Raw genomic sequence first — 18,790 nt, 5'->3', positions numbered from 1 at the left:
TGACTTCCTCCCTTCCTTCCTTTTTTCCTTCGTTCCTTCCTTCCTCTTTCCCTCCTTCCCTTCTTCTTCCCTCCCTCCCTTCCGCCTTTCCTTTCTTCCTCTCTTCCTCCCTCCCTCTCTCCTTCCCTTCTCCCTTCCTTCTTTCTTCCCTCCCTCCCTCCCACCCTTCCTTCCTTCTTTCCTTTCTCCCTGGGACTAAAGCCACTGGCTACTCTCCATTAGGACAACCCAGAAAGCCAAATCAGTACTTCCACTCTAGTCCTACTTACTTATGACATTTTCCCTCTCATCCTGGCCTGCAGCTGAGAACCCAGCATGCATTTAGGATGAGCCTCATTGTGGTGACACTGTCCAGGTTAAGCCTTTACCAAGGAAGACTTCATCCTCTATGTCATCTGTACCAGGTCCCCTCCCTTGTGCTCCCATCATGGATTCCTGTGCATGTCATGGTGGAGAACAGCAGCCTGAATGCTGTTGCTTTTGGACATTGGACAGGACTAATAATTTCAAACTGACCTGTCAAGTCCAGGTGACCTCTGATGATCAGCCCAAAGGACCTCTTTTGACTGCTTCCTCCAGATAATTGTTGAGATCAGCTTTAACAGTGGAGTTCAAATAGAGTTTGGGGACAGCAAGACGGGGTTCTAATGCCACCTCTGTCTTCACCTGTGACCTTGGGATTTAAATGAGATACCATATTACAGTGCAGGCTTAGTTGCTCATTAAGTGTTCAAACCACGGCAACTACTATGTATCATTATTTTTATTGTAGTGGCTATTATTTCTACAGCTTCTCCCTTACTGAATTCTTAAGATAGCCTCAATACTAGATTTGCAGTTAAGGTGCTAAGACATAACTCAGAAAGGCCTGGAGGAGAGCCCACACAGGAGACTGCAGATAAAATGGAGAGCCATCTGGAGCGAGGCATTACTGCTCGGTTAAAGCCTGTGATTGGGGTGAAATGGGCTTTTATTTTCTTTTAAAGTATTCCTGTCTAGGGTCTCTCTTCCTCTCACTCTTTCTCCTTTTCATTCTATATACTTGCAACATACTCACAAAGGGGGTCTCTAATCAATCACCTATGTGCTCATTCCCCAGATCCAACAATTACCAATATTTTGCCAACCACGTGCAACTTACATTTTGTGCCTTTGTTTCTCCTGTGTGGAGGAAGGAATCACCATCGTCTCTTTTCCTTGCTCATGGGAGTGGAGAGTGATGCTAGTGAAGACATTGCTATTCTCCCACCCCCGAAATACCTTCCATGAAAGCCTACAAATAGATCTTTTCACCATTTCAAGGACAATAGCTTTCTCAAATGTTGAATTTTCCCACCTGACATCCCATCCCCAAGCTTGCCCACACACCTAAGCCACAACCACATCACACTTCTCTTCCCCACATCTCCTGTCATATTATTCAGCATGAAACAATTCGAGATTAAAATGACAAATTAACCGTTAACTGTTAAATATTTAATGTCAGGAAGGAGCTGTTTCAAACTCATAAAAATTCAGGCAATAAATCTAAGTAGTATAGTGGGGAAATGTTATAATAACTTAGGTTTAGCAGTACCTTAATATTGTCTTATATCAGGCATTTGCCTATTGGAGAATACCCAGCACGTTTACTGAATAAATTTATGAACATGTTCCAGGAACCCATCTATTTTCTCTGTATTATTTCCTCTTGGCATTTATAGCAACTTCAGTTTGTCACTGCATAAGGATAAGTGACTTTTTACTTTCTTCTTCCAGCTTTAGCCCTTGTTTAGTGGAGTGCACTCATGGCCAGCTTACTTTTCTTTCATCAACCTCAAAAAACCAGGTTGATGGCAACCACTCCTTTCCTCCTCCCACAATCCCTTGCACTCTTCCTTTCTAACTTGGGCCCGGCAGAATGGCTCCCACAAAGAAGGGTGGTGAGAAGAAGAAGGGCCGTTCTGCCATCAGCAAGGTGGTGACTCAAGAATACATGGTCAACATTCACAAGTACATTCATGGAGTGGACTTCAAGAAGCGTGCCCCTCGGGCACTCAAAAAGATCCAGAAATTTACCATGAAAGAGATGGGGACTGCAGGTGTGCGCATTGATAACCAGGCTCCACAAAGCTGTCTGGGCCAAAGGCACAAGAAATGTCAGATTCTGTATCCATGTACAATTGTCCAGAAAATGTAAAGAAGATGAAGATTCACCAAACAAGGTCTATACTTTGGTTACCTATGTACCTGTTACCACTTTCAAAGATCTACAGATAGTCAACGTGGATGAGAACTAACATGATTGTCAGATACATCAAATAAAGTTATAAAACCAAAAAATAAAGAATTTTAAAAAAAAGTAAAGCCAGGTTGATTTTTTAAAAATGTAAGTGACAGAATCCAAGGCAGGCCCAGAGATGAGGTAGAGCCAGCCCAGCGTTGAAGGGTTGGGAAACATTCTTCACCTCCAGCCAGTAATTCATTCTCTGAATCCAAGTTGCTACTTTTAATGTATTCTACTGAGGGTGCTGTGAGGGTAATAATGCTTTTCACAAACCAATTCCCCAGAGATTCAGAGGGAGTTAATGAAGTAATAATGAGGTAAAAATGCCTGTAAGTTATAGAATGTTCCTTAAAGTGATAATAAATGTGGATCAGATGAGAGCTTCTGGGTCTTGGCTCTGTTGTCTTCACAACCTGGACTGTTGAAGCTCCTTCTTCCTTGCTTACCCACAGGGATGCCATAGACAGCGGCACAGGTTGCGCACTGCACAGCTTCAGGCCATCACTCACATAGAGCACAATGTGATTGGCTATCTAGACCCTCACTATCAACCTCTGGGGGCCTTTTCTGATTCCCTCAGTCCTCAGGACTCTCCCTTCAGTGCGCAGTTGAAGATGTTAACAGAGGTACCTCAGGCCCAATCTCCTGAAAGGATATTGCCCCCTCCAAAGGAATTCTCACTAGGAAAACCTGAAGACCCTAAATGAGCTGCCAACAGTGGACCAAGAAGGGGGCTTTGACCCCATAAGTAAAACCCAATCCCCTCAGTGATGATGAGCTGCACAGAGAAACCACATCAAGGTGGGCCCAGGAGGACTTGGCATTGCCTCCAGGTTGTTCAGATGCACCCTCCCCTTTCAGATGAAGGGAGATCAGCTGATGGTTTAGCTTGAAACTCTCAGAATGCCAGAATTCCCTACCTAGGAGGTGGGACCGGAGACAGACCTGTCCACTTGTTCAAGCTCCAGGAATCCTGGGCATCAGAAACTGGCTTTAGTTGAGCTGCAATTAAATATCACTTTGCTCCAAACAAGAGACAGCAACCTTTCTGTTAATACGATGTTATTCTGACTGCCGGTCAGAGTCCCCCTGTAGACCATGCCCTGCCCACTAGGCCATCCTCTAGTCTAGCTGGTCCACCTCCGCATCACCGCTTCAGATGGTAGGCACCACCCAAGGCCATCAGGCAGCCCAGGACAGAGCAGCTGTATGAGCAGCTTGACACCTGTCATGTGTGACTTGTGGTATCTGTTGTGTGTAATAGTCCACCACCTGGCTCTGCACACACGGAGCAGGCTGCACTGATCTTTTCATGCCCAGGGGCCAGCACAGTGATAAACACACACTGGGAATTCAGAAAGCATTCGTTAATAGTGTCATGTATATAAAACCAACAGTTTAAAATTTCCTAAAGTAATAAAAGGAGCATAGCTCTAGTATCATCTATTTTTTATTACTTTGTGTTTACATGCCTCTGGTTAGTAACCCAAACCTGTTTCCATGGTGAATGTGACAGGACTGTGTGATTATGGGTCTGTAACTTTCTCTTCCTTTTGAAAAAGCTATGTGATTGCTGAGACTATAACTTTATCTCCCTTTGTAAATTATTTCTGTATATTATCTTGCAGCTAACCTGTCACTGCCAGCAGCTTCCTGGAGTTGGCTTCTCCTGCCATCAAGTCAACTGTTTTGTGCAAAGTTCTTATAAATGTTTAAAGAGAACTAAGGAAGAAAATTTAAAAGTCAGGATGAGAAAAAGAAATAATATTTTGGGGGTTTGGGGGGGCTATCTTATGTCATATGAATGACCTCATTTAATCTTTACAACTTCATTTTATAGATCAGAAAACTAAGTCTCAGAGAGGTTGCCTTGCCGAATCTCCTAGGTTCTAGACATAGTCCTCCCTACTCCGTTGTGTAGCACATGGTAATCAGGGTCTGTTACCCTTGCTGGCATAATGATTCCTTTCTTAGTTTCCTTTTCCTTTGGTATGAAGTTCTCAAAGGGATCAGGTGGTAGTGGCAGCTTCAAGTTCAATGACTAAGTCCTCTGGCATTCATCCATCTACTATCCCCCCACCATGCATACAGCTACTGGGGAGATGGCACCACATGCCTTCTCTAGGTTCAGTACCTGTACCCTATACTGTAGCCTAGAGGAAAATGTCACACTCTAGTAGTGTTATTCCCGAGATGGAGCCTTATTGGGGATGCCACTCCTTAATAACATTGTTGCTTCTGAATAAAGGGCTGCATGGTCAGACCAGAGGATCCTGCTGCCATATGTCCATTATTGCACTTCTTTGCCATAAAAACGGTCCCTTTCTTCTGAGACACTGTTGTCCTGTGTACCACACCAAGAGGTTAGACATCCTGTAGACCAATAGTGGCAGCTCTGGTGGAGGCACCCTGGGCTGATATCAGTTCTGTAAATGGAAAATGTCTACTCCCTCTGGGGTGGAATGGTCTGATGTAATCAACCTGCCAATAAGTGCCAGGCTGGTGTCCCTGAGGAACGCTGTGATATGAAGGGCCTGAGGTCAGTTCTTGCAGTGGGCCAGTTGGGCATTCAGTAATGCCATTATTCTTTGTGAGAGGGGAGCTGTGGTGTTGGACACATACATGGTCTCCACTCCTGCCATCATAGCCACTCTACTTGTAGAATCATTATGCCACCACCGGTCACCTCAGGTGAGGAGCTGAATGACATCTACAGGCTGAGTTGTCCTGTCCATCCATTTAGCTGTTGACAACCTTCTTGGCAAGGGACGTTCTCTGCTGGGCATCACTGCGAGGCATGAAGATCTCCGTGCTTTGCACTCATTCCCAGAAGTCCATCCACACGCCTTTTCCTCAGACTGCCTTCTTCCTTTTAAGCTGCTTACCAGCCAGCCGAGGTATTCCCTGCTACCCAGGAATCCATGGCTGGGTGCTTTGCCTACTAGGAAAATTTCCCTTTACCAATATATAATACTTTATAAGATTCATTTTTGGCCAGCACGAATATTTAATGTTTAGTATTTAATATTTAATTGCTTCACGGCTTGAAGCATTTTTTCTTCCTTTCTTGATTGTGACATAGGCTCCCTTTCCCCCACTGGTAAAGCCATTAGTGTGAGTTAAGGGAGCGATGTGGTGCAGCAGGATTGAGTGACTTGGGTCATGTAGTTTACTGGTGCCTTCTAGACCTGCTCAGACCTGATCCTGTTATTGTTTGCAATGCACAGTGGAATGTTGCTGGGCCCAGCTGACTTTATGATGTGGTAGTCTGGTAACAGTGAGCTCAGAATGATCAGTTCAGTCTCACAGTCACTTTGTGTCCCAGGTGTTATATCTCCATAAGAGCCAAGGAGCATACTAGGAGCTGTTTTTTTTTTTTTTTTGAGACAGAGTTTCACTTTGTCACCCTGGATAGGGGTGCCGTGGAGTGATAATGCACAGCAACCTCAAACTCTTGGTTTCAAGCAATTCTCTTGCCTCATCCTCCCAGGTTGCTGGAACTACAGGTGCCCACCAAAGTGCCTGGCTATTTTTTATTTTTTCTGCAGACAGGGTCTCACTCTGACTCAGGCTGGTCTCAAACTCATGAGCTCAGGCAATCCACCTGCCTCAGCCTCCCAAGTGCTGGGATTACAGGTGTGAGCCACCACGCCCGGCTTGTAACATGAACTATTTCTCAAATGGAGAGTAATTCTTTGCTTCAGAGAATATGGTCTTGCTCTAGAGACCTGCTATAATTCTCCTGTCCAGCTTGCTAGAAACTTCATGTAGCATTTTTATCCACCAGTGATGTCCTTAGATCTATTGGATCTGCTGGGTCAGGTGGCCAAGCAGCAGGGCAGTCTACCTCACAGCTTGGACCTGTTGCTGAGTTCTTTTGATGGTCTGGGTCTCCCTTCAAAATGGAAGCCTTTTTTGGTCACCTGATAAACTGGTTCAAATGCAGTGTATGTTGTTTCCAAAATCCAAAAATACTCATCATACATTGTACCCTCTTGGTAATAGGAGATATTAGGTACAACGATTTGTCCTCTACCTGAAAGGTGTATATCCCAGGACATCAATGACTCTGTGGACCACTAAAACTGTCATCCCCAACTATGTATTTACAGGAAACATAGAGGAATAGGTCAAAAGACACCACAGCAATGCAATTAGCAAAATCCAATGTGCAGGAAAAATGAACTCAGTTTCTTTGACAAATAAATTGCAAAGGGAAAAAACCCAGAGAGATGGAAAGACTTTAAAAGCATATCAACCAACTGCAATGTGTATCTTTTTTTCAAGCAACCAACTTTTTAAAACGTATGAAACAACTGGAAATTTGAACAAGTAACTGAATATTTGATGACATTCAGGAATTATCAAGTATTTTAAAGGTGATGATAGGATAGTTATATTAAAAAGAAATTTTATCTTTACAGATACAAGTTGTCCTGTCCATTCATTTATGAATGAAAGGACATGAGGTTTGTTTCAAAATAATATGGGAAGAGGAAAGGAATGAAGGAATAGATTAAAAAAAACTGGCTATGAATTGGTAATTGCTAAAGGCTAAAGCTAGGTAAAAAAAAAATATGATGATTTATGATACTATCCTTCCTAATTTTGTATATGTTTAAAATTTTCTATAACAAAAATTTTTAATTAAAAAATAATTACATTAGTAGTGCTTGCCACCTGGGTGGCATTGATAGGATTTATCTTCATAAACTGGCTCACTTATAAGGGCATCCAGGGTTTTTGCCATCCTGTTAACACCAGATCCTATTAGTACCATGTCATTAATGTTCTGGTAGAAGGTCAAGTCCCTGTAGACTATACTGGGGCAGGGAACAGGAAAGTTAACATAGCCTGGGGCAAGACAGTAAAAGCACTTCTTCCCTTTCAGGTGAAATCAAACAAATTCTTTCCCTTTCTGTACTGATCTGAATGGGGAAGAAGGCCTTTGCCAGATCAATAGTCACATACCAAGAGCTGGAGACTGTGTGGATAGCAGCTGCCGTGCCACCTCATACAACAGCTGGCATGACAGCTGCTATCAGGGCTATCATCTGATTAAATTTATGATTGTCATCCACCATGATCTATCTTCTTGTTGTTTTTTTTTTAAGTTAAGATTAATATATGGGTACAAACAATTAGGTTACATTGTTTATGTTTGTTAGGTAAAGTCCAAGTTGTAGTTGAGCCCTTCACTCAAAAGGCATGCTATATACCCGGACATTGTGCCCATTAGGTGAGAGCTCACCAAGTCCCCTCCCTCCTCCTCCTCCCCCTCTACTTGAATTTAATTATGTTTTTTCCCTTGCGTAGTGTGTATTTGTTCATCTTTTACTTTCATATGACTATTGAGTACATTAGCCGGTATCTTGTTGATCTTGTTGTTGTTGCTGCTGTTGGTTGCATCCTGCAGACAGGTGAATGGAGTGGAATGATCGTGGGGACCACTAACCCTGCATCTTTTAAGTTGTAAATGGTAATGCACTAATCTACAGTTCCTTCTGGGATGCATGATTGCTTCATCATCTTGACCAGAAGGGTGAGGGTGGAGGACAGTTTCAGGAGCTTCCTCATGGTCCTTCCAACCATGAAACTCTCCACAGGTCAGAAAAGTAATGAGAAGCACTTCCAGCTCCCCAGTATGTTTGTCCCCATGGTACACTCCAGGACTTGCTTCTAGAAGCCCACACTGGGGCATCAACAGAGAAGTCCTAGAGCAGGAAGCAAGAGGCAGAGGGGATTTGAGTTACGTCCAGAGGGTATCCTATATAGTTCCCAAGTCAAAAGGGTTGCTGGGAGGACATAATGAGAAAACCATATAAAATTGCATTGCACATTACACACTCATGTTCGCAATAACTGTTAGCGGGTCTGTCATTACTGTCGTTGTTATATTATTATTATTTCCCCTATGAATAGACTTTTCATTTAGGGAAAGAGCAAGGTGCAGAAAGCTTAGGATGATTACACCACTACCTCCCCTCATGTCTGGGCTCTTCTTCAGAAATTCATTTGCTCGCTTTGCCCCATAAGGCTTGGAAGCATAATTAAAACTACAGTAGCAATTGTCATTTACCTCTTCCACCAGAATCTTTGCTGATAATAACAAGTTATTTTTTTCAGCCAACGTCCCTCCCATTATTAATTAATTTTTAACTCAGTAGCCATGCTGGGTACTTCTCATTCCTTAACTTCTCTTTTCAAAGGCCTGTTGTGTTTTCATTATGGCACCTGGATTCTCATCTATTCCTAATTCTGAATCTTACTGACTATATTATCAGTTTACAAAACTTGCTTTTTTGAAGTGTATATTCCAGTGCTTTCCAAACTAACTCAGAGGTAAAACATGAGAAAAATAGAGTAGTCAATGGGGGGGATAAAAAAAGATAAATAAAACATAGAGCAGAGAAAAACAATATAAAAATGAGATACAAATCAAAATATATCAGTAATTGTTTAATAAAAATGGATTAATGCTTTGACTACAGCAAAAGGACTTTGACACTAGATTTAAAAGATCTAAATACACATTATTTACTAAAAACACATAAAACCTGAGATTATAGAAAGATTAAAGTAAAAGGATGGAAATTCTACTTCTATATAAGGTGAAATAACAGGGACCAAATGTGCCCTCCATCTGAAACAACAAAAACAAACAAAACACCGTATTTTACATAATAGTTTTCAAGTTGCTAGACATTAGGCAATGAAGAACAGAAGAGTTCTGAAAGATGGAGAACAAATGAGGTAGGCCATCGTCCCAGCTCATGACTTTGAGAGTTCCTAGGTTGCTAGGGAGGGAGGCAGAACCCAAGCAGAGGCTGGTGGACTCCCTGGATTGAGGGATCAGAGCTCAGAGTCTGGGGAGATAAAGGCAGCTGGAGTTGGCAGGACAAGTACTGAAAAGGAAAGAGCTGAAGAGACTGAGAACTCTGGAGACTGCAGATGGTACTTCAGAATACTGAACAGAGCATGTGTGGAAACTATCTGGGACTGGAGAAAGAACCATTTGAGAAGGTGACAAGGATGGGTCTCACTTAGGGCAGAGAACAGTATCTCTTCCCACCACTCTGACTACATAAAGTACTTAGAAGGGTCTTGACTCAGCAGTGGAAAATGATTAGTTTTAGACTAGACACTGCTCTGGTCCTACTTAAGAAAGTTTAAAGAAAGAACAAAAAGGATTAAATGGTTTCCAAGTAACCTAGCTAACATCCCAGAACAAAGCTCAAAAATACTTATAGGAACATAAATCTAGCACCCAGCAAGGTAAAATTCACAATGTTTGGTATCCAACTAAAAATTACAGGCTTGAAAATAAGCAGGAAAATATGAATGAGATGTTAAATCTATGAATTGATACTGACCAAAAACTGACTGAGATATTACAATTATCAGAGAAGGATATTAAAATAGCTATTGTACACGCAACAAAACTCCATATACAGAAGGTGCCAAAAAAGTGTGTAATTAAAAGGTAAGTAGAAATATGAAAGATTAAAAAAAAACCAGTATTGAACTTCTGGATATGAAAACCACAATGTGTGAGAGGAAAAACATCCTGGATGGGTAAACAGCAGACTAGACATTGCAGAAGAAAAGACGAGTGAACTTGAAGACTACTAGCAGCAGAAATTACTTGAAATGAAACAGAAAAAAAAATCTACTTAATGAAAAGAGCTTTGGTAAACTGTGAAATAACTCCAAGGAGTCTGAGATATGGAGTTCACAAAGGAGGGAATGGAAAGAGAAAAATATTTGAAGAAATAAGACGGAATGATCTATTGATACATAATGTATAGATGAATTTTAAATTAATTATGCTGAGTGCCAGAAGCCAGATTTTAAAAAGGAGTCCATAATATACAATTCCATTCATATACAAATTCTAGGAAAATCAAACTAAGCTATAGTGATGGTAAAAAAGATCAGTTTTTGGCCAGACATGATGGCTCACACCTGTAATCCTAGTACTCTGGGAGGCTGAGATAGGAGGATCACTTGAGGTCAAGAGTTTGAGAAGAGCCTCAGCAAGAGTGAGACCCTCCCTCTACTAAAAATAGAAAAAATTAGCCTGGTGCTATGGTGGGTGCCTATAGTCCCAGCTACACAGAAGGGTGGGACAGGAGGATTGCTTGAGCCCAGGAGTTTGAGGGTGCTGTGAGTTGGGTTGAGGCCACAGCACTCTAGCCTGTGCAGCAGAGTGAGACTCTGTTACCTGAGAGCTGGTGGGAGAAACAAGAGTCAAGGGGAACAGAAACGGGTATGAGGGCACTTCAGAGGATAATGGACGTGTTGATTATTTTGATTATGCTCATAATCCAGTCCAGCAAATATATAAAAAGGACACCTACCACATCATAACCCAGTTGGGGTTAATGATCTGTTAATCCACAGACCGTTCACTCTCTTTCTGCTTTGCCACTAGGTCTCTTCAGTCATGCCCCCAATTCCAGGGGATACACAAAAGTCTTCCTTCATATGTCGAATGTCTATAGTCTGTCCCCCAGAGGCAGGCTGAAGACGAGGATGTGAATGCAAATCGTTTATTTGGTTGAGGAACCCAAGTCCAGGCATCTGGGAAGTGGGGAATGAAACAGGAAAGGGAGGGAAGCTTGTAGGCCTGTGAGCAGTTATATGGACCCTGGATCTCAATCCTGTTACGGAACTTGAAGACCTGTTATAAAACATACAGTTCAAATTTATCCCACCCAAAGGGTAAGACAGCCAGGGTACTCATATGCCAGCTCCTACCAATGGTTGGTCGTAGGCTGCTCCCTGGCTTCCGTGATGGAGAGACAGTCATTTCTAGCACTTCTTCTCTGGGCTCTGAGAGCCAGAGGAAGCACTCAGGCAAAGAAAGGCAGGGTGGGAAGTTGAAGGTTGGAAAGAGCACTGAGGTAGCAAGGGCAAGGGGACATGGGCAGAGCACCAGAGAGTGGAAGGAGGTGGGGTAGGGAAGTGTGGTAATGAACAACACACAGACCGACAGCTCTTTGAGAGAAGTCTCAGCTCTGGGCCTCTGGTCACTTAGTTATTAGCATTCTCCTATAGTCCCTACAGGAGGGAGATGGGCCAGTGCTGGCCCGAACAGTCTTTCTGACTCCCTCTGTTTGTCCTGCATCGATGGTCCAACACTATGGTTTAAGATATAAGATTATTTTGCACCTATTGTCATGAATTGGGGAGCCCATGTCAACATTCTGAGATAGGAAGAACCCTACTTTTATATCAAACTTTATGATTTTTCACCCTTCCCTATTTTTCACTTGAAACTTGGGTAAATCTCTATTCTTTGAAACCCAGAATCTTATTAAAGACTAATAATGCTACGTGTGTTGGTGACTAGGGTGTTAATTATAGGACTTAGAGGGAATAGTAGTTGAAATATCTTTGGAGAGGATGGGAGCATTAGTGATATTTGAGGCATATGGCACAAGCTCTTTTGTTATTTTTCAAATGATAGAACAAATTTAAATGAGAAGGGAAACCTACTAAATGCTGGAATTGGTTGTGATCCGTTCTCTGTGATATATCCATCTGTGCAACAGCTCTCTGCCCCCGGAAGCTCAAGTCCTACGCACGATCCTCCCACTTAACCAAGTAAATAGTTCAGATAAACTTTCCATTGCTCATCCAAAACCAAAAAGTTGGAGAGATCATTTTCACAATCTGTTCAACAGACCAGAACAACTCAATATCCAGAAATGTTGGGCAAAAACAATGCTGCCACCTCCAACTGAGAGCTTGCACAGTTTGTGTCTAAAGTCCCATTTCTTGGGCTTGAGCAGTTGATTCTTTCCTTGCAATGCCTCACAGGTACATCCCTCCACTCCCACTTCCTGCCTTCTCAGATAAGGGTTCCATGTGGCCTATATAAACCATAGTCTTCCGGAAGGCTTTCTTGCCTCCCGAATATCTCTGCTGCTACCTGTACTCTGTACCCAGGGCAGGCCACTAGGAATGGCACATTCATCATTTCAATCTCTTGCTCAGTATTGACGCTGGCTCTGATTTTACCTTATCTCTCTGGAACGCTCTGTCCCTCATTCCCAGTGTGTATCCTTCACCCTCCCTTGTCAGATTGGCTTTCTCACCGTTGTCCAAACTCATGATGTTTTTTCTTCCTGTCACATTGCACATGCTCAGACGGTTCACTGATGACCCACTCCTGACACCTACTAACGTTACTAAATGAGTTCAATGTGCAGAAGAACGTAGTCCTCTATCTGACACAAATGTAGTCCTCTGTCTGACATAGGCACTCCTCACACATTGGTCCCAGCCTCGCAGACCTCACTGATTATAATCTGGGATCTATCACCATAACCCTCAACCTCAGCAGAATGAGGCAGAAGTGACATTAATTTCAAATTTTAATTGATAGCGTCTTCTAAATAAACCTTTAAATCGAAAGCCCTCACCTCTATTACTCTTTCATTCCCTTTTAATTTTCTTCATAGTATTTATCGTAATTTGAAATTATGTTATTCATATACTTATTGTCTATCCCTCTCCACTAGAATGTGAGTTCCACCAAAACTGTGCCCTATCTTGTCTAACACATTTTACCCTCTAGTCCCTGTGCCTGGCACACAGCAGGTGCCCAAGAAATACTAACTGAATGAATGAATGAACCCATTTCACTAAGCTTCCCCTATGGGGTTGACCAGCATTGACTTCTCACTTTCCTGATGCTAACTCAGTACCATAGATCTGTACATATATATAGTACAAAGGCTTACTGAATCTATTTGTCTGAACTTATTTATACTCATAGTTCTCATTTCTCCACCTAGATAGACTTCTTGTTGGCAAGAATTAAAGCTTGGTGATGGAGATCACTGGCTTTGGAACAAAATAGAACTAGATTTGAATTGCATTTATTATTTGGGTGACTTTAAATAAGTTATTCAACTCTTCTGAACTGCAGAGGAACAAGGAAGACCCAGTGCTTTCCTCAGAGGATTGGTGGGAAGATTTTAAGTGATACTCATGTAAATTGCTTATTAGAGTGCCTTGGATAGCAAATAATCATTAAATGTTAGATTCTTTTAATTTGAAAAGAAAATACCGTTAGAAAATATAATGAATATTTTATATAAATTATGATATACATATATTATAAACACATAATGCTTGTTTTAATACACGTCATGAAGTATATATTTTTAAAAAGAAAATAATATAACCACCATATGCGTGTTAACAACTGTTAGCATCTCATCGTTTTTTCAGACCTTTTTAAATAGAGGAAATAAAACATTGCAGATAAGCATAGATAAGCCCCTTTTAAAAATGTTTTTAGGACGATGATTACAATTATTATTTCCACCCAGAAATGTTCCTGGAGAATAATAATCATGTTGTATATTTTTTCCCAGTCCTGCCTTCTTCCATTCCAGCCCTGCTACAACAAATGATGGTATAAGTGCTCTAGGAATATTTGTTGAATTAAATTGAAATGATGGTCTATTTACACAGCAGAAATCTGATTTAAAGAGGAGATGAGGCTTCCTGATTGTCGGAACCAGGAAAATCTACAGTGTTTCAGGATCACGTAGGAAAGGTTTTATTAAGTTTATCAAGCTTGCGACAAAGCTGGAGACAAATTCTCTTTTTGCAAGATCTCAGGGAAACAATACAATTTGAAAAGAAAACAGATGGGGGGGGGGGGTATGGAGCTTACATTCCACTCCACCTAGAAAGCCTTTGAGAGCAGCTAATATGAGTTAGAAAGGCCTCCAGCAAGGAAGAGATGATTAAGAAGATGCTGGTCAAGGCAATCTTCTTTTGTGAACCAAATCAGAGACAGCAGGATCCTCACACTCAGGCACAGCCTGAACATCTGGGTGCTGGAGTTCCCAACCTAATCAAAAGATGCAGGGCCCAAGTCTAGGTTGTTAACTAGCTTGGTAATAATCCACTTGGCCAGAGGGTCCTCACCAGCCAAATGAACGGACTGAACCCTTGATCTCAAGGGTGTTTGTGAACTCTAATGTGCTATTCTGAGTCCACTCCGTTTCTGAACTGAGTCTTGCTTCTTTGCAATTTAAAAATGTATTAGTTCTTACTTCCATGTAACAAATCAACCCCAAACTGAGTAGATTTATTGTCTCATTTGATCATTCCTGTGAGTCAGGAATCCAGGCACTACTTGGCTGGGTATCCTGTCTCAAGGTCTCTCACAAGGCTGTGATCAAGGTACCAAAAGGGCTGTAGCCATCTCAAGTCTGGCTACATCCCTCTGCAGCCTTCTGCATCTTTCTCCACCCCTCCGTGTCCCTCCTTCTGCACCCCTCTGCATCCTTCTGAGTCCCTCTGCACCCCCTGCACCCCTCTGTACCCCTCTGCGGCCCTCTGTATCCTTCTGCACCCCTCTGTACCCCTCTGCGGCCCTCTTTATCCTTCTACACCCCTCTGCATCCTTCTGAGTCCCTCTGCACCCCCTGTACCCGTCTGTACCCCTCTGCGGCCCTCTGTATCCTTCTGCACCCCTCTGCATCCTTCTGAGTCCCTCTGCACCCCCTGCATCCCTCTGTACCCCTCTGCGGCCCTCAGTATCCTTCTGCACCCCTCTGTACCCCTCTGCACCCCCTGCAGCCCTCTGTACCCCTCTGCACCCCCTGCATCCCTCTGTACCCCTCTGCGGCCCTCTGTATCCTTCTGCACCCCTCTGTACCCCTCTGCACCCCCTGCAGCCCTCTGTGCCCCTCTGCAGCCCTCTGTATCCTTTTGCACCCCTCTGTGGCCCTCTGTATCCTTCTGCACCCCTCTGTACCCCTCTGCAGCCCTCTGTATCCTTCTGCACCCCTCTGTACCCCTCTGCGGCCCTCTGTATCCTTCTGCACCCCTCTGCATTGTTCTGAATCCCTCTACATACCTCTGTATCCTTCCATATCCCTCTGCATCTCTCTGCATCTTTTTTTGTTTTTGTAGAGACAGAGTCTCACTTTACAGCCCTTGGTAGAGTGCCGTGGCGTCACAGAGCTCACAGCAATCTCCAACTCTGGGCTTACGCGATTTTCTTGCCTCAGCCTCCCGAGCAGCTGGGACTACAGAGGCCTGCCACAACGCTCAGCTATTTTCTTATTGCAGTTTGGCTGGGGCCAGGTTTGAACCCACTACCCTCGGTATATGAGGTCGGCGCCCTACTCACTGAGCCACAAGCACTGCTCCTCTTTCCATCTTTTGGGAGTCCCTCTGTGTCCCTCTGTATCCCTCTGCATCCTTCTGTATCCCCTCTGCATGCCTCCACACCCCTCTGCATCCTTCTGCACTTCTTTGCACTGTTCTGCATCTTTATGCACCCTTTTGCATTCTTCTGCATCACTCTGCATCCCTCTCCATCCTTCCTCAGCCCTCTGTACCCCTCTGCATCCATACTCACTCAGCTGACTGCTGGCAGGCCTTAGGTCGTTGCTAGCTATTGGCTGGAGACATCAATGCTTTGCCATAGTCTTCTCCACAGGGCTGTTTGCAACATGGCAGCCATTTACCTTTGGAAGGAGAAGGGAAGAGAGGCAAGGGACAAGGATGGAGGATGGGAAGGAAATGGACAGAATGCCCAAGATAGAAGCCACAGTCTTTTTTCCTAAGATAATCTCAGAAGTAATATGCCTTTGTTTCTGCCCTCGTCTCATTAGACGTGAGTGCACAGTCCAGTCCACACTTCAGTGGAGAGATTGGGCATGGGTGTGCACACTAGGAGGTGGGGATCCTTGTGGCCATTTCCAATGCCTGTCATAAAACTGGGAATGGGAATAAGGGTAGATGAAGACACAGGACAGGGAAGAATGTGCCTGGCGGGGCCTGGAATAGGGACACAGGCAGGGTGGCTCTACCCTACTTTGAAATTTTCTTATTTTTACCATTGAAATCCCACATCCCAGAAAACCGATCAGTGGCTGGCATACCAGGATGGTTGGTCGCCCTATGGGTGTTCTGACAATTGCTGGTTCTCCTTTCCAGGTGTGCTCTGTCAGAATGGAGGAACACTGTCAGGAAAAATAACTGCACTCTATGACCATGGCTCTACGCAGACATGTCTATTGCCCATGGGACAGGGGCTGCACCGAATGGGCCATGTGTGACTTACCATAATGAGCGGCGTGTTCTTCACTTGGCAGCTCCTGCCTTCCCTGGGAAGACCTTCGTGCTGCTCAGTATACAGTTTATTGTGTCATGCGGGCATTGCTGCTAATGTCCCACTGCTGGCACCGGGGCCGGTGGCTATTGGCATGTCATCCTGCAGAAAGGGCACTGTGCCATCATGACAGATGGATTCGTGTGCTGGCATGTCATGGAATCAACAGGTCCACCAAGTATGAAAGTGATGAGCTGGGAAGATTTTGGAATGTGTACCGAATCCTGGGACATTTAGTGATATTGTTAGGGTGGTGCTAACAGCTGCCCAGTTCTTTAAGATGAGCTTTCTGAAAAATGAAATGAAGTAGACCAATGTCCTTTTGAAAGGCTGTGCAAAAGAATTTGACATCAAAGAAAAGTGCCACCCCGTATTGTTTTTTTTCTCTTAGTGCCATCAAATGTCCTTATGGAGAATCATCTTATTTTCCACAATCGGCACAATGACTCGCCGCAGCAAAACTGGGAGAGAAACAAGAGCCTCCAAATCTAATTTAACTTTTGATTTTGCCTCTGTTTTGCCTCTTTTGGTGTGCATGTGTGGCTTAATCAGGTGTCAAGTTAATAGAAAAATCCTTGGGTGAAATCTCCTTTTAGAAAACATTTGCTAAAATATAATAAAAAATATCTCCTATGTTACTACTTTTTTTTTTTTTTCTCTTCCTTTTATTGTTGGGGATTCATTGAGGGTACAATAAGCCAGGTTACACTGATTACAATTGTTAGGTAAAGTCCCTCTTGCAATCATGTCTTGCCCCCATAAAGTGTGACACACACTAAGGCCCCACCCACCTCCCTCCCTCCCTCTTTCTGCTTCCCCCCCCATAACCTTAGTTGTCATTAATTGTCCTCATATCAAGATTGAGTACATAGGATTCATGCTTCTCCATTCTTGTGATGCTTTACTAAGAATAATGTCTTCCACTTCCATCCAGGTTAATACGAAGGATGTAAAGTCTCCATTTTTTTTAATGGCTGAATAGTATTGCATGGTATACATATACCATAGCTTGTTAATCCATTCCTGGGTTGGTGGGCATTTAGGCTGTTTCCACATTTTGGCGATTGTAAATTGAGCTGCAATAAACAGTCTAGTACAAGTGTCCTTATGACAAAAGGATTTTTTTCCTTCTGGGTAGATGCCCAGTAATGGGATTGCAGGATCGAATGGGGGTCTAGGTTGAGTGCTTTGAGGTTTCTCCATACTTCCTTCCAGAAAGGTTGTACTAGTTTGCAGTCCCACCAGCAGTGTAAAAGTGTTCCCTTCTCTCCACATCCACGCCAGCATCTGCAGTTTTGAGATTTTGTGATGTGGGCCATTCTCTCTGGGGTTAGATGATATCTCAGGGATGTTTTGATTTGCATTTCTCTAATATATAGAGATGATGAACATTTTTTCATGTGTTTGTTAGCCATTCATCTGTCGTCTTTAGAGAAAGTTCTATTCATGTCTCTTGCCCATTGATATAAGGGATTGTTGGCTTTTTTCATGTGGATTAATTTAAGTTCTCTATAGATCCTAGTTATCAAGCTTTTGTCTGATTGAAAATATGCAAATATCCTTTCCCATTGTGTGGGTTGTCTCTTTGCTTTGGTTATCGTCACCTTAGCTGTACAGAAGCTTTTCAGTTTAATGAAGTCCCATTTGTTTATTTTTGTTGTTGTTGCAATTGCCATGGCAGTCTTCTTCATGAAGTCTTCCCCCAGGCCAATATCTTCCAGTGTTTTTCCTATGCTTTCTTTGAGGATTTTTATTGTTTCATGCCTTAAATTTAAGTCTTTTATCCATCTTGAATCAATTTTTGTGAGTGGGGAAAGATGTGGGTCCAGATTCAGTCTTTTACACGCAGACATCCAATTCTCCCAACACCATTTATTGAATAGGGAGTCTTTCCCCCAAGGTAAGTTCTTGTTTGGTTTATCGAAGATTAGGTGGTTGTAAGATGTTAGTTTCATTTCTTGGTGTTCAATTCGATTCCAAGTGTCTATGTCTCTGTTTTTGTGCCAGTACCATGCTGTCTTGACCACTATGGCTTTGTAGTACAGACTAAAATCTGGTATGCTGATGCCCCCAGCTTTATTTTTGGTACTAAGAACTGCCTTAGCTATACGGGGTTTTTTCCGGATCCATACAAAACGCAGAATCATTTTTTCCAAATCTTGAAAGTACGATGTAGGTACTTTGATAGGAATGGCATTGAATAGGTAGATTGCTTTGGGAAGTATAGACATTTTAACAATGTTGATTCTTCCAAGCCATGAGCATGGTATGTTCTTCCATTTGTTAATATCCTCTGCTATTTCCTTTCTGAGGAGTTCATAGTTTTCTTTATAGAGGTCCTTCACCTCCTTCGTTAGGTATATTCCTAGGTA

General features: G+C 42.9%; 1 pseudogene; it reads left to right on the top strand.

The window, feature by feature from the left end:
- The first annotated feature begins 1,891 nt into the window (after window positions 1-1,891).
- On the top strand, window positions 1,892-2,279 carry LOC128560291 (60S ribosomal protein L31-like; annotated as a pseudogene).
- Window positions 2,280-18,790: the final 16,511 nt, after the last annotated feature.

Source organism: Nycticebus coucang, chromosome 11 (assembly GCF_027406575.1).
Source record: "Nycticebus coucang isolate mNycCou1 chromosome 11, mNycCou1.pri, whole genome shotgun sequence".
Taxonomy (NCBI): domain Eukaryota; kingdom Metazoa; phylum Chordata; class Mammalia; order Primates; family Lorisidae; genus Nycticebus; species Nycticebus coucang.
This window is presented reverse-complemented; position numbering and strand designations above follow the sequence as displayed.